Source organism: Myodes glareolus, chromosome 18 (assembly GCF_982192425.1).
Source record: "Myodes glareolus chromosome 18, mMyoGla1.1, whole genome shotgun sequence".
Lineage (NCBI taxonomy): Eukaryota > Metazoa > Chordata > Mammalia > Rodentia > Cricetidae > Myodes > Myodes glareolus.
The window spans coordinates 64,504,311-64,518,357 of record NC_142043.1 but is presented as its reverse complement, the minus strand read 5'-3'; positions in this window follow the sequence as shown (position 1 = coordinate 64,518,357).

Genomic DNA, 14,047 nt, shown 5'->3' with positions numbered 1-14,047 from the left:
GACAGTTCACGTATAAATCGTTTGGGTTATTGCAGAAAGTTCTGTTGGAATCATAGGAGAATCAGGCAGATAAGGTAGCATGATGTAAGAATGGCCTGGATGTGTGGATACCCATCACCCTCTTTGGAGAGTTCTCAGAAAGTCTCCTTTGCTTGATGTTTGACAGATGCCCACAGGAACTCTGGTACAGAACATGCATGTGCCACCCTCAGGACCATCAATGTAGGCCAAAGGAGAAGATACTTTAGATTCTCAGTTCTGTCCTGGTTTCATCCAGTAAAAGTAAATACCTGCTGAAAAAAACACGTTTCCAAAATCTTTGGCAGAAAAAAAGCACTAAGGCAGATGTTCCAAAAGAGGAAAATGGGGCAAAGGAATAAAGTCTGCTCTGCATAAAATAGAAAAATACAGATAGTCAAAAAAGTATTGGAAAACATCTCATTTCACTTGTCCCCCGGGATATTGGGTCAAAGAGACTGAACTTCTACAACTTCCTTGGAAAGGAATCTGTCAATATCGACTCCAGTTGAAATGTACCTGCTTATAGATCTTCCAGGGAGCCCATTCTCTCTGAAAACTGCCCACACACACCACTAAGGATATTTACTATGATTCTAGCTGCATTTTAAGTTTTTGTTTTATATTGTTTTTTGAGACAGGGTTTCTCTGTGTAGCCCTGGCTGTCCTGAAACTAGCTCTGTAGACTAGGCTGGCCTCGAACTCACAGAGATCTGCCTGCCTCTGCCTCCCAAGTGCTGGGACTAACGGCACTACCACCACCTGGAAACTAGCTGCATTTTAAAAAATAAAGTGGAAGCACCTAGAGTGTTCTTCAGTAGGGAAGTAAGCTGGGTGAGTTATGAAATACATTATGGAATATTTTTCTATTGATAAAAGAAAGACATGTATATAAACTGAATTGCAAAGGTGCAGCTTGCACACTAATAAAGGAGGGGAAAGGTGATGTCCCTCGGTCCCCAGAGCAGCTGGGCTCACAGGCATGCTCACCATGCTTGACTCACGACTCTGCTGCAGGGCACTGGTTCTCAGTGTGTGTCTGGGTTCAGCACAACTGGTTCCTACCTCCCTGAGAAGTGTGGTGTGAATTGAGGAAAGAAATAGACATGAGACAAAAGATAGAATTGGGAGGCTTCCAGTGACTACTGTAAGAAAGAGCCCCGAGTTCGTTACTCACAGTCCTTATATAGCCCAATCAAAACAGGAGGGCACAAGACTCCCATGATACAAAGAACAAGCAAGCATAATAACCCCCTTCCATATCAAAACACCCAGTAACCGTGCCCTAAGTCAAACATCCTGCTGTCTGGCTTTTAAGGAGCAAAGGATCCAGTAGCCACACCTTTGGTCAAACATCCTGTTGTTTGACCTTGAAGAGCAGAAATAGATTTGAACTCTCTGACCTGTGGTCAAGATGGAACCGATCCAAAACTGTGGACCCTCACAGTGTGTGGTGCAGGAGCAGCAGCACAGAACAGTTCTTCATAAATGCATGTTGCAACGAAATCACCCTCTGAAGCCTAGGGAAGAAAGCCTGCTCAGCTAGGTGAGGGTCAAAAGTCTCTTTCAACCAACTGCCATGGTTTAAATCTAGACTGCCCTGCAAAAAGCCACACATTGAAGGCTTGATCCCTGGTGCAGCAGTATAAAGAGGGAAGCCTGTGGAAGGGGAGTGAATGGTAAGACCTCTCTGACCTTCTAATGGATGGGTCTACTTACAGACTAATAACTTACTGGGTTTGGAGAATAGATTTTATTATAAAAATAAGGTCTGTCTTTGCTTCTCAGCTACCACAAAGCAAGAAGCTTTCCTCACCACAGACCTAGAACGACCAGACCAAGTGACCACAAACTGAAACCTCTGAAACCATCTCTGGGGACAGAGGGTTTGGCCCAGCAGTTAAAGCACTTGCTGCTCTTGCAGAGGACCAGAATTTGGCTTTCAGCACCCACATTGGGCAGCTCACAATCCCTGTAACTATAGCTCCAGGCAATCCAGCCCCCTCTTCTGGCCTCCACAGGTACCCACACACATGCATATTCACATATACATAGAATCCATTTTTCTTCATTAATTTTCTCTCCTTGGTATTGTATTTTTTTAGTGACAGAAAGCTGAGCAATAAACTACACCATTGTGAATTTTTGTTTATGTTTTCTAATAACCTTCCTAGAATATGAGTCTGTTTAAAGAGTGCAGCTTAGTGGATTTTAGTGTGTCCACAAAGCTATGCAACGTCTTTTCCAACTTCAAACCTTCTCGGTGCAACAAAAGAGCTCCCAAGCCCTTTGTCAGTCACTCCTTATTCCCCACCCCTCATTCCAGCCCGGGGCGACAAGTCATCTGCGTTCTGTCCCTACAGATTTGCCAGCTCCTGACATTTCCCAGGAACAGAATCATCCAGTCTGTGGGCCTTTGTGGCTGGCTTCTTTCATACCGTGTACCGTTTTCTCTGCGGGTTATGATATGCCAGCATCAGAAAGGGGCTGCTTTAGGGTAGAGATAAAAAGAAAACAGTCAGTCAGAGTGTGACAGACCAAGGGCATAAAAAGAAGAATGCCCTGATCAGGAGACAGAAAAGAGGCGGGGGACCAGAGGGGCACACAAATGGCAAAAGCAAAAGGCGTTTCTCCACTGTTACCAGTCTTGTTCCCAAAGTCTAGGAAGACTGACACAGGGAGGCCAAATAGCACTGTGCATTAATTATACTTCTGTGTTTGCTCTGTCTGTGTTACAGTCTTAATCTTTTTTATCTCCTCAAATGATTTTATCAAAGAAATGATAGGTAAGGCCACGGAAGTGGGAGACATCACCAGGGACAGACGAGACTGTGCAAAAGGGGCAATCCCGAGGACGGAGTGTTGAGGGAATGTTTTCTATTCCAGGCACAGGTACAAAAGAATTCACATTCACTCCCCCTCCCACCCCTGCCTTGAACCCAGCAGTAACCGTTGTGAGGAAGAACTCCTGCAGACACGCTGTTAGCGATGGAGTCAAGAGCTTCTGCCTGGAATCAGCGCCTTTTTAATCTCATCTGTATTAGAAGAGAAACTAGAGAGGGAACAGGCTGCAAAGTCAGAACTGGCGAGCACGGGCTCAATCGTGGAAGCAGAGAGAGCACGTCAAGGGAGACCATGTGTGGGCGTGTGCCAGGGCACACATGCAACATTCAGAGGGCAACTTTCAGCATTGTGTACTCCAGGATATCTGGCCTGCCGGCTTCTGGGTCATTCCCCTGTCTCCACTTCCCATTTTACCACAGAAGTGTTGAGATTACAGATGCATGCCACCACATCCAGCTTTTTTCCCCCGATTTTGTGTGTGTGTGTGTGTGTGTGTGTGTGTGTGTGTTTGTTTTTGAGACAAGGTTTCTCTGTAGCTTTGAAGCCTGTCCTGGAACTAGCTCTTGTACACCATGCTGGCCTCAGACTCACAGAGATCTCCCTGTCCCTGTCTCCTGAGTGCTGGAATTAAAGGTGTGTGCCACCGCCGCCCAAGTTCCCCCATTTTTTAAATGTGGGTTCCCGCTTGCATGACTAGTGTTTTTAGCCCCTTAGCTGTCTCCACAGTCCCTAAAACCCTGTTCTTCTGTTGAGCAGAGTGTGTTCTCCAGTGACCACCTTCTCCGTGGTAAAGACTTGTCCTCATGACTGGTCCAGGGGGACTGCTTTGCTCTAACCTGGAGGGCTCCTCTTGTCACTCAGCCCCATCTAAGATAGTTTCCCTTGAGGGAGGAGCATCATTTTTAACTGACGTCTAACAGAACAGTAAGACACACGAATACAACTTGTTAGGCTTTCACAGTGTACCCTGGTAAAAAGGAAAACAAGACAAAACATTAGAACATTGTGTGCACCCCCAAGTCCCTGGGCTTCCAGTTAACTGCCATTCCCTCCTCCCCTGAGATTGCTGCTTCCCCTGACTTGTAATATTGGTTCTTCTGAGAAATGAACGTGCCCGCAGGAATAGCTTCTATATTAGCAGAAAACCCATCAGATGAAGAGCCGAAAGTCGGAAGTACTGTGACATAACTAAGTTGCTTAATTCAAGAGGAAGAAAGGTCCCACTGTAATAGATGATTAGCAAAGCCATAGGGGCAGTTAATGAATGGTCATGGAGAGAGCTCTGAGCACATGGGCTATAAAGGGACAGCCAGTGGCAGCTAGCCAATGTCTTGCTCACTCTATACTCTCAAAAGAAATCAAAGATGAACCACTCATCCAAATTTTAAAAATGCTTGCTCAATCTGGGCGGTGATGGTGCACGCCTGGTCTACAAAGTGAGTTCCAGGGCAGCTAGGGCTGTTACCCAGAGAAACCCTGTCTGGAAAAAAACAAAAAAAAATTTTTACCCAATTTCTACACGTAACTTGTTTTCAGAACCAGAATCCACTGAGTGGTTGCCAGGAAGACTGACCCTACCACATCACGGCAAGTGAATCATTCATGGTCTCCCCCAGTTCCCAAGAAGGGTGGTGCTCATTTACCATGGTAACCATGCAGCACTCTCTGTTTCCTTCCGGTCACAGCTCTGTGTGCTCCCTACCCACAGTGTCATGGAGAGCACTGATAACTCGTGGTACCTTCACCAAAGTGTGGTCCATGGCTGCCTAGCCTCATCAGCATCACCTGGGAACTGGATAGAGCTGGTCATTGTAAGGCTGTGGAAGCAACTCAGTGGTCAAGGTGCCTGCTGGACAAGCATGAGGATCTACCTCGGGATCCCCAACCCATATGAAAAAGCTTGATGTAGTATCCAGTGTCACCTATAACCCGAATACTGAGCATAGCTGGAGACAAGTGAATCCCAGGGGCTCAGTGCCCAGCAGTCTGGCTTAAATGGTGAGATCCAGGTTCAGTGGTAGTCCGTGTTTTTTAAAAACTAAGATGTAGCAATGGAAGATACCTTGATGTCAACTCCTGGCCTCCACACATTCTATCTTTACCCCCCCCCTCTCTCTATCACACACACACACACACACACAGAGAGAGAGAGAGAGAGAGAGAGAGAGAGAGAGAGAGAGAGCAAACAAATGTTCACTGTAGAGCTCTCTGCAGACCCAGTTCATCAGTAGAGCCCAGACACCTGTGTTTAAACAAACCCCAAATGATTCTGAGAATATGTCCAGTTTCGAGATCCACACATGTCCATCAGATGCTAGAAACTGCCCCTGACAGACCCACATAGGGTGGTTAGTACTGATTTTAAACCTAGTTTGGTCCTGTTGATATTGTGCTTGCTGCTGTTCTGGTTTGACCATTTTGTCTCCTCAGACCATAATTTTTCTTAACACAGCAACTACCTTGTATCCTCAGCCTTGTTCTAGGACATTTAATGTGATGTGCCCCCAATCAGGCTATGCACGCTCCATGAAATCTTTATATCATTACATGACATGATGCTGAAATCATTAACTCCCCTCCCTGCCTGTCTTGGTAGCTCATGGCCATCCTCCATCCAGGCAGTCAGACCACAGACCCCTGTGGTGCTGGGAGGGGAGTCAGGCAGGACAGCCCTGATGATCATTGAGTTCCTATGCAGTGACCATATCTTCCTGTAACTGAGAAAAGGGAGAAATCACGGTCCTGAGATGTAGGTTGTCTGGGGATATGGAAGGGCCACAAAGCTGTCTTTGACTTCTGAACATCAGCAGTATGCTCCAGGGGTATTGGCAGTGAGGGCTGTGCCTATAAGACGATGGCTTTAAAATACAGAGTAAACATCAACAAAATAGAATGCTGCTCCCGAATCAGCTGAGAGTGGACAGAGTGGCTGAGAATGTACTGCCTTCTTTCCTGAGTGTTTTTTATCTACTTATTTCAACTTTCAAAAAGTAAGTATACTAAGGAAAGTTTGAAGGTCATGTAATTGAATTTGATCATTTAGAATATGACTTTTTTAGCTATGCAAAGAGTTTCAAACAAATGTATTTTCTAATCTTTATATATTGTCATCCTGAAAAGATATTTGAGCCAAGCATTGTGGTGCACTCCTTTAATCCCAGTATTTAGGAGGCAGAGGCAGGAGGATCTCTGTAAATTTGAGGCCAGTCTGGTCTACAGAGTGAGTTCCAGGAGATTCAGGGCTACACAGAGAAACCTTGTCTAGAAAAACCAAAAAGAAAAGAAGTTTGAGAATCAGACAAAAAAGGTTTTGTTGTTGTTGTTATTTTGGATTTGCTTGCTTGTTTGGAGACAGGTTCTCACGCGGTAGCTCCGGCTGACCTGGACCCCAAGCTCTCAGAGATCCACTGCTCCATCTTCCAGGTTCTGGGATTGAAGGCATGCAACACTACACTTGAATTAGACAAGCATTTTTAAAATACCTCATTTTTCCAAAGGGCAAAAAAAGTAAACATTAGCAAACTAAGAAATGGTTCTCGTTATTTGAAAAGTAATACTTGCCAGGCTGGAGAGAACACTCAGCAGTTGAGAGCACTGGCTGCTCTTCCTGAGGACCAGGGTTCAGTTCCCAGCGCCCACATGGCAGCTGTCTATAACTTCAGTTCCCGGGGATCAGACACTCTCACACAGACACACAAGCAGACAAAACACTAATGCATGTAAACTAAAACTAAATTTTAAAAACAGTAGAACCATAGTTTCTCCCTTCAAATAGTTTGGAAAATTTACGAGAACACCAGCCAGTGATGATCCTAACTTGGTATCTCCCCCATGTCTTTCCATGGTTCGTTTTTTTTTTTTGCTTACTAACATCAAGCACATGATACACATAGCTTGCATTCTGTCTCTTCACTTACTGCCTCTTGGCATCTTTCCACTGTTCTTTCTAAGGTCTAAAATAATGTTTGAATGCTTAAGTGACATTGGAAGAGAAAACATTCTATCACTGTGAGTTTATAAAATTAACTGTTTCTTCGCTCAGGGGCTCTTTTACCTTTTTTTTCTACTGTAAAATGTAATACAAGCAACAAGTTGCATTTAGTTTAGAAATTAAAATCCCTGGTTATTTTCTAGGATACAGAATACCACAGCATTAACCAAATAAAAGGAGCTGACCATTTTAAAGCCTTTAAAGTCCTGAAGCCTATTGTAAATCTAATGTGCAGTTTTAAAAAAATATATTTATTTTAAAATTGTGTTTTGTGGGGCTGGAGAGATGGCTCAGCAGTTAAGAGCATTGACTGTTCTTCCAGAGGACCCGGGTTCAATTCCCAGCACCCACATAGCAGCTCACAACTGTCTGTAACTCCAGTTCCAGGAGACCCAACACCATCACACAGACATACATGCAGGCAAAATACCAACACACATAAAATAAAAATAAATAAATTATTTTTAAAAATTATGGTGTGTGTGTGTGTGTGTGTGTGTGTGCGCGCGCACACATGCACACACTTGAGTGCAGAGGCCAGAAAAGGGTGCCAGATCCCCTGGAGCTTGAGTTAAAGGTGGATGTGAGTCATGGGTGTCAGAAACTGAACTTGGGTACTCCGCAACAGCAGGCACTGCTCCTGGCCTTGTCTCCAGCCCTAATGTGTAGTTTGATGACATCTATGACATGCCTAGTTAATTATAGCTCTAAAAACCCTGAATATTAGCATTTTAAAAATATTCTATAATATGCTAACATATTTTACTAACATGCTAACATTAAATTTATGCATTTGCAGTACAGCTTCTCTTAACTAGTGATTAGATTGAGCCGAGGCATCATTTCCTCCATCGAAGAGTGCTGTCTGGTTAAGGTCAGTTAACTGTCACTAGTTGGCCATGTTCTGGGTCATCCAGTGCTATTACTTCCTTGATGGTACTGTGCCTCTGTGCCTGGAACTAACATGTTCCATTAGTTTGCCCCCGTAGTTGATAGTTATGCAATTTAACAAAATCTTATGTAAAACAATGTTCAGAAAAGCCCTCAAATGCTGAGACAAGTAACTGCTGATCAAAGGTGGAAAATACCCTGGGTTCATAAGCAGGAAAGCATCAAAGTATAGACCGTACTCATTCCTTTGTAAATGCTGCCAGGCCACACTCCACTTAGAAGAAGCTAGAATCAGAAATCTAAAGGCCAGTGATTCCAGCAGGGCAGTACTGACCTCTAGGGGTTATTCGGGAAACGGATGGGGGCCAATTTCAGTTGGTTTTCCTAGTAGTAGTTAGGTGGATGAGTGAAGCATGATTTATAAAAACCCAGAATCAGAAATAGGGGTTCAACCTGAAGATCTGAAAAGCAAAACAGCCAGTAACTGACTCTTACCTCGACTTCAGTCCGAAAATGGTGATCCTGCCTCCAAGAATCTCAGAATGAGACTGTGCCTGAGAGCTGTTTCCTCCTATTTTATAATCCTCTCTAGGGCTGGGATTAAAATTATGCACCACCGTCATTAAAGGCATGCACCACCCATTTTCTATGGCAACTAGTGTGGCTACTGAGATTAAAGGTGTGTGTTACCATAACTTGGTTTGTAAGACTGACCTGACCAATGGGACTCTGTCACTCTCGGATCTTCAGGCAGTCTTTATTGATGAAGATACAATTGAAATGCCACTACAGATAAGGTGCAGGGACAGTCGACACCCCAAAATGATCTGCACAATATTTAAACCAGGAGCATTCATATAGGCAAAAACCTGTTTTGTTTTGCTTTTTCCCCCTCTCAAAGAAGTGAAGCATAATTTCCTGGTTTAGGGCTTCACATAGTTGACTTTCTTCTGAAGAGTACAGAGGTGGGCAGGGGATAAGTTTCTGTTGGAGAAACTTAACAAACATAACCTCAGCAGGCCACAAGGTTAAGTTAGTGATGCTCACTGAATGCATGTGCCCTCAATATGAGAGGGCATTTTACCTGTGGCCTTCCACTTAAAGATATACAACCCCACTTTCATCATCGTCATCACACGAAATCAGAAACCCCAACTGTGAAATAGTCTGTAAAATAACTAATACCCCATAAAATTGTTAGTCTTGCAGAAGATAAGAAGATGAGAGTTTGGCAAAGGAGCCTTAGAAGATGCTTTCGGTCCTATCCTGACAAGTAAGAAAACAAGGTTACTTTCTTCCACTAGACATTGATCGACACCCAGCACTCAGCCTGGTGTTAGGCATCTTTGACCATAAATAGTACTGACCCGAAGAGGAAGATGTTAAGTGACAGAAAGAAAGCTGGAGACGTCGGGAGTTCTTGCTATATAAAGCCCCTATCAACCCTTTCTCCTCTCTCCATAAATGGTATTCAGGGATTCTTACCCTCAGATGACATGTCCTCACAAGTGATAATTCTCTTTGCTTTGTGATCCTGTCTGGATAATTATCTTTTCCTCTTTAGGCATCTAGGTGTCCAGGGTCTCTTGACTTTTTGAAGATGAGTATTTTCCTGCAAAGACAAGAACAGAACCCTACCCCAAACCTTATGAGATTTCCTTACCACCTGATTGGTTGTCACTTCTGTGGGTGAGCCGTTATTTCTCTTTCTCAAGAGAATTCTCTTTTCAAACCAAATCTTTACTAATTTTGATGGTATCCATAACTTTTCTTCTCTTGAAACAAAAGCAAAACACCTTCCCCAACATAGCACATCTCCTGGCTTCCATTGTGAGATCAACAGATCCTTGAAATACACCAGCTGATTTAATTCAAAGCCTTTTATATTACCCAATGTCTCTCTTCTGCTTTTGCCCCTTTTTCATTAGCGTTAAGAAAATTCAAGGTTAATAAAGCATTATGTGATCTATTTCTGCGGGTATTTTCCACCCCTTTCTGTTTGTTTAGCATATCCTTTATAATTCAACTTGATATTTCTACAACTGCGTAACCTGTAGGATTGTGTGGTATACCTGTAATATGCTTTATATTATAATAATCAATAAATTGTTTCATTTTCTTAGAGACATATGCTGGACCATTATTCGTCTTTATTTGTGCAGGTATACCTATGATGGTCATAACTTCTAATAAATGGGTGATTACTGAATCAGCCTTTTCTGAGTTCAAAGCAGTTGGCCATTGAAAATCTGAATAAGTGTCAATAGTGTGGTGTACATATTTTAATTTTCCAAATTCTGCAAAGTGGAACACATCCGTCTGTCAGATTTCATTCCTTTGAGTACCTTTGGATTAGTCCTTGCAGGTAACAGTGTTTGGTTATAGAAAGAGCAAGTAGGACATCTCTTTATAATCTCCTTAGCTTGTTGCTATGTAATAGAAAACTCTTTCTTTAAACCTTTGCTATTGAAATGATATTTCTTATGGAATTCTGAGGCCTTCAACAACTTCCAATCAGTAATCAATCAATTTCTTCATTACCTTGTGCTAGAGGACTTGGCAGACCTGTATGGGAATAGATGTGTGTTATGTATATGGAACAAAGCCTATTCCTGATTATATCTTGAACCTGTATGAATAATGAAGTCAATTCTGTATCATCTGGTATAAATCCAGTGGTTTTAATGTGGAAGACAACTCTTTCTGCATATTGTGAATCAGTAACTCTATTAAGAGGTTCTTTAAAATCCCATAGCACCATGAGAATAACATATAATTCTGTCTTTTGGACAGAATTATAGGGGCTTTGTTCCACCTTACTTAAATCTTCTGATTTGTAACCTGCCTTTCTTGATTTATTTGCATCAGTATAGAATGTATAGGCTTCAGTTATTCTTGTATCGCATACAATGCGGGGAATGATCCAAGTAGTTCTCTTTATAAGGTTAATTCTATTTCTTTTGGGACAATTGCTACTAATCTCTTCTAAAAATTAGTACAAGCTCTTTGCCAAGGTTCATTGTCTTCCCGTAATCTTTTAATTTCATCAGCAGTAAAAGGAACTATAATCTCTGTTAGTTGACAAAATCTCAATTTTCTTTTTTAAATTAATTTAGAGACTTCTTCCACATAAATTTTTAATTTTTTACTTGGTTTATGTAGTAAAAAGATCCATTATAAGATAATATTTTCACTTTGCATTAAAATTCCTGTGGGAGAAATTCTGGAAAGCAATATGACTAGAATGCAATTAAGATTTGGATTCACTCTATCCACATGGGTCTCCTGTAATTTTTCTTCAACGACAATCAATTCCTTTTCTGCTTCAGCTGTTAATTCTCTGGAACTTTTTAAGTCTTTGTTACCATCTAAGGTTTTGTTTAAATGAACTATTAGATCAGGTGTTATCCCAACAGCTGGTCATAGATTGGAAATGTCTCCTAACAATCTTTGAAAGTCATTAAGAATCCACAATCAATCTCTCCTAATTTGTGCCTTTTGTGTTCTAATTTTTTTCATTTTTTTCTTTTTCTTTTCTTTTTTTTTCCAAGACAAGGTTTCTTTATAGATTTGGTGCCTGACCTGGAACTAGCTCTTGTAGACCAGGCTGGTCTCAAACTCATAGAGATCCGCCTGCCTCTGCCTCCCGAGTGCTGGGATTAAAGGCGTGCGCCACCACCACCCAGCTCGTGTTCTAATTTTCTGTAAACCCATTTTATAACCTAGGTAATTAACAGAATCTCCTCTCTGTACTTTTTCAGGAGCAAATTGTAATCCCCATTTTGGCAAAACTTTCTTTACTTCTTCAAGCATTCTTTCTAAAGTATATATGTTTGAATCAGATAGCAAAATGTCATCCATGTAATGGTAAATTATAGATTTATGAAATTTTTACATATTATTTCCAATGGCTGACTTACAGAGTATTGGCAAAAGATGGGGATATTGAGATACAGTCTACTAGTATCTCCTAGTAGGCTGAGAATTATTGTAAATAGACACTGTGAAGGCATATTTTTCTCTGTCCTTTCCTTGTAAAGAAATAGTGAAGAAACAATCTTTTAAATCAATAACTATAAGAGGCCAGAGAAACTCCAGATTGTAGAGTGCCCATAGGTTGAATTACCTTGTTGACAGCTCTTAGATCTGTCACCATTCTCCATTTACCAGATTTCTTTTTAACAACAAATACAGGAGAATTCAAAGGGCTGGCTGATTCTTCAATATGGTAAGCATCGGGTTGCTCCTATACCACCTGTTCTAAAGCCTGCAGTTTTTCTTATGTTAACAGCCACTGTTTAACCTATATTGGCTTCTCAGTTAACCATTTTAAAGATAGGGCCATTGGTACCTCTAAAGGCTTGCTAGTTGCTTTGGCATTTTCAAAAGCCAGAGATTCAATAAGTACTCATCTAGCGTCTGTGTCTGTTACTCCCATTTGTACAGCCTTAGTTAATCTTTGTAAAAAGTCACTAAAGGTTTCTCTCTGGCCCTGTTTAAGCCTGGTATATGATTAAATTCATTTTCCTGGTTCTTGAATTCTGTACCAAGCATTTAAGACTGCTTTGTAGCATAGGGACAAGCTTTGATCACCACAAAGAGTTTGAGCCTGTGGCTCAGTATAAGTGCCCTCACCAAGAATTTGATCTTGGAAAGTCTCAAGTCCTTTTGCTTTTCCCTGTTCTAAGATTTTAGCCTCTTCCCTGAAATAACATTTAAACATAAGTTGAGGCCCATTATCCAGGACTACTGAAACTAGCTGGAGCGAATCATACAGCATTGCTTTAATGCTGGACGCCCATGTCTTTATCATCTCCCTAACATACAGAATGCAAGCCATAAGTTATTACTGCTTGCTTAATTTCTTTTAGATCATTCATTCCTATAGGTATCCATCTACCTTCTTTGGATACTTTTGGGTCTTTAGAACTTGATTCTTTGTCAGAGTAGATTACAGGGTAGGAAGCTAAAACCCTGGGTTAAGTCATCTCTGGAAGCTACTGGAGATGTTGAATCCTGTCCTTGTACCCCCTTTCCCTGCTCATCAGCTCCAATGATTTCCTTAATCATTTCAAATCTTTTTGCTACTATCTTTTGTAAGGCCTGAATCTATTGGCCTGTATATTATGTCTAGTGATTTCATTGAGGCAGCTAGCCTCTGTTTCTCATTCTGCACATGTGATTCCAAGGTCTGAAGTTTTTTCTTTAAAGCTAACATCTCATCCTTGGGCATTATTTGGATAGCATGCAGATTGCCTTCCTGGAGAGATATTCTATCTGCTAACTTTTTAACAAATTTTGATTTGTCAAATTTAACAGTATGAATTCTTTCAGATAATTCCTCAGTACCCTTTGACATGGATTCAATTTTGTCTGTCAAATTAATGTTACCCTTTTCTGATGTAGGAGAGTCTTATGTATTTCTGTTGCTTTCATTGGCTAATTAATAAAGAAACTGCTTGGCCTGATAGGTCAGAACATAGGTGGGTGGAGTAGACAGAACAGAATGCTGGGAAGAAGGGAAGTGAAGTAGTCGCCATGACTCTCCTCTCCAAGACAGCCGCAGGTTAGAATCCTCCCAGTAAGCCACCACCTCATGGTGCTACACAGATTAGAAATGGGTTAATCAAGATGTGAGAGTTAGCCAATAAGAGGCTGAAACTAATGGGCCAAGCAGTGTTTAAAAGAATACAGTTTTCGTGTAATTATTTCAGGTAAAGCTAGCCGGGAGCCGGGACACAACCCTCCGTTCCTTTTACACTTTTCAATAGTATTATTTTTTTTCAGGTAACTTTTGATTTTCAATGGTATTAATCCTGTCAGCTAGCTGTTGTTAGTCTGGAAAGACTGTATCATTTCTAAAAGTGTGTAATTCTTGGCTCTGTTATCAAACCATTTTCTTAAGGATACAATATGAAGAAAAAAACTGACTTCCAATATTCAATAAATGGATGTATCACAATAACCATATAAGCCTTGCAGAATACATACCATAGTATTAGCAAAAAAGTTACTAAAATTCTCTATGGTAATATTGTCTGCCATTATATAACTTTTGAGTTTATTGACTTTTTTTAATTAATAAAATATTTACCTGGTATGAGGTCCAGCAAATTGTTTTAGGTGTAATATTTATCGTCCAGCAGGTGTCGTGGTTGCAGAATCGCCACTAGCGACAGTGCAACTGTTGGTGATACAAAGGTCCTGAGCTGCTTTTTTTTTTTTTTAACCTTGGTGCTGGTTAAATATTGAGAAATATGCTTTGCTTTACAAATTCAAAGCTATTAAATCAATTCTGTACAC